Source organism: Nicotiana sylvestris, chromosome 8 (genome assembly GCF_000393655.2).
Source record: "Nicotiana sylvestris chromosome 8, ASM39365v2, whole genome shotgun sequence".
Taxonomy (NCBI): Eukaryota; Viridiplantae; Streptophyta; class Magnoliopsida; order Solanales; family Solanaceae; genus Nicotiana; species Nicotiana sylvestris.
Genome location: NC_091064.1, coordinates 104,848,183 through 104,851,173, shown reverse-complemented (window position 1 = coordinate 104,851,173; position 2,991 = coordinate 104,848,183).

Below are 2,991 nucleotides of genomic sequence, written 5' to 3'. Positions count from 1 at the left end.
CAATGTGCGGTTGTCTATCTGTTAAATGCCCTAGCGCTAACGGGATGACCCCAATTTTTTCCTTTTCATATCTTCATAGCAGAAAGGTGGTTGGTTTGTGGTTCTCGAACTCCTCTCCACAACATAAGGTCAAAAGACAATGGTGGACAACAAAAAAATTGGGTTGGTTGATACCGGTACCCAAAAGCAGTTGGTTGAACAGAACACTGGTTTGGCTGATGAGGTAAGGATGTTAAGAAAACACATGACAGACATGTATCATGCTTGGATGACTGGGAAGGCACCACCCCCGCCACCTTCTAGCTTCCTAGATGCTACCCTTACCCAAACACCGGTCATAGTGCCAGATGATCCCCCATACTCTCTAGATCCACCTGCTTATCACAACTTTCCCAACCACCCTAGTAGCTCCATCACTCGTCCTCCAATTATATTTTCCCAAAATTGTCCTCCTGTCATGTCCACTATCCCTAACAATGAATACCCACTAAGAGCTCATGATGCCCAATATTACCCCTCAAAGGTTGCCCACAAGGTTCCTGACTCATACAAGTAGGGCCCGCGGGATGAGCCTCATGTTGAAAATGAAAAGTTCATAGGAAGAGAAGGGCGAGATGGGGTACCCAGGAGGCTGAAAGGCATAGAACAGTCCTTAAAAAACAAGCAAGGAATGGGAGACCAGGGTAGCATGGCTTACAAAGAACTGTCTGTGTCCCCTGACATTCGCCTGCCCGTGGGGTTCAAAGTGCCAAAATTTAACTTTTATGATGGGTTTGGAGATCCTGTAGCCCACCTGAAGGTTTATTGCAGTGAAATGAGAATTGTTGGAGAGAAAGATGACTTGATGATGGCATATTTCAGTGAGAGCTTGACTGGGGCAACTTTGGACTGGCATACTCGTCAAGATGTTGGAAAGTGGCCTACATTGGGTGACATGGCTCAAGATTTTGTTCGATACTTTCAATGCAAATCAGGCATTACCCCAAACTGCTCCTCCCTATCTAAAATGGAAAAGAAGCCGGAGGAAGGCTTTAGAGAGTTCGGGCTTAGATGGAGGGAGCAAGCTGCTCGAGTCAATACCCCGATTGGTGAAAAAGAAATGGTTGAGCTCTTCCTACAAGCCCAAGGGCCCACCTACTTCAGTCATTTAATCCCGGCCCTGGGTAAGCTTTTCAATAATGTGGTAAAAATGGGGGAGATGGTAGAAGAGGGAATCAAGTCAGGTAAAATCATGAGTTATCCAGCATTAAAAGATATTGCGGAAGACATTCAGAACATCCCAATAAGTTTTGGTGGAAGAAAGAGAAATAGAAAAAATGATCCGCCGGGCAGTCCTGCTAAACGTTTTCAACCTTGACATCGGCCCCATGAATATCCTTGTGCACCAGATGACCCTTCCCAATGCTACTTCTATCCACAGAAGCCCCAAATTCGTATATCACTTTCCCGGTATCCAGCTCCACAAAATGCCTATCCACCCCCACGAGCCTACCGAAAACCCCCTGGATCAAGTTTCCAGCCCAATCAAGCATTTAAGAATGAGAGGTTGCAGAAGAAGAAAACCTTCACTCCATTGGGAGATTCATATGCCAGTCTGTTCCAGAGGCTAAGGAAATTGGACATGTTGAAGCCGATTCAGATAAAAATGCCAAACACTCTTCCAAAGAAGTTTGATTTCTCTCAAAGGTGCGCATATTGCTCAGATGCCTCGGGGCATGACATAGAGAAGTGTTGGAATCTGAAGAAAGCAATTCAGAAGCTTATTGATGCATGTGACATTATCGTACAAAATCCAGATACAACAGACACTAGCCAAAGTTCATCGCCTGTGCATAATGAGACACATATGGTGGGTATGATTTATTTTGAAAAGGAATGTGAGAATTCTTCTGGGAGCCTCGGAGGCCCACGTGCTACTAAGCTTTCAGCGCTATCAGAGGTTGATCTTATGAACGAGCCGGCAAAAGGAACCCAAAAGTAATTTGTTAAGAACAATGTGATGAAGACTCGTGAAGGTCCTAGTATTGTTGATGCAGAACTCAGTGGCTAAGGTACCTCACTTGGTAATTGGAGAGGAGTTTTGGTGGTCTAGTTTGTTGTCATTTCTGTTGTCTGGGTTATTTCAGGGTTGTAATCCGGATATTGTCTTGTGACTCAAACCCTTCTATCCTTTTATTTGTATAGTTCCTTTAGTCGTAGTATCTCATTTAGTATTATCCAGGTTTGTTTTAGGGTTGTACCCCAGTTTATTTTGCTTGTTTTGTTGTTCAAACCCTTTCACCATCTATCTAATGCAATTCTCTGTTTTCTGCTATTTCTAGTCATTTTTGTTTAGTTCTCTTATCCTTTTATCGTTCTTTTCATGCTGGTTCTAGTGACATGACATGCACACATAATTCTCAGCCTGATCCTTAAAAGTCAGTTTAGTCAGGAAGCAATGAAACAATTCTGAAGATGATAAGGACATTTGAGGGAAATAAGTCAAGGCATTTTGAGAACACTTTAAGCCCGAATTGTGTGAAACTGGGGAAGATAGAACATAAAGAAACCTTATTAAAGTGCATCATGCCGCATCGGGTTAAAGCTAAAGGCAAGTTTGCCCAAATTGACAGAGGCCGTTCGTGGTAATGAGAGTGAGAGTGTTGTCCAATGGTGTTTTGTATTTAACAGATGTAGAAGGCAAATGTGTGGATATGGCTATCAATTCTGATGCAGTCAAAAGATATTATGTATGATTCCTTTGGTTTGTTTAACTGTGTTGTTTGTACCTGGCATGTTTTGGAGATTGGAATGACGAAGGCATTTTATTCTGCTATCTAAACACTTTACTCTTTTTTACCCCTTTGAGCCTTGTTTGTTCTCTTTCGTACCCCTCTTTTGGAATCAGTAGCAAAGTTCAGAAACATAGACATAAAATGTAAGTAAAGAAGAAAAGAGAAAAAGAGAAGAAAGGGTGAAAGAAAAGAATAGAAAAGGAAAAAAAGGAGAAAA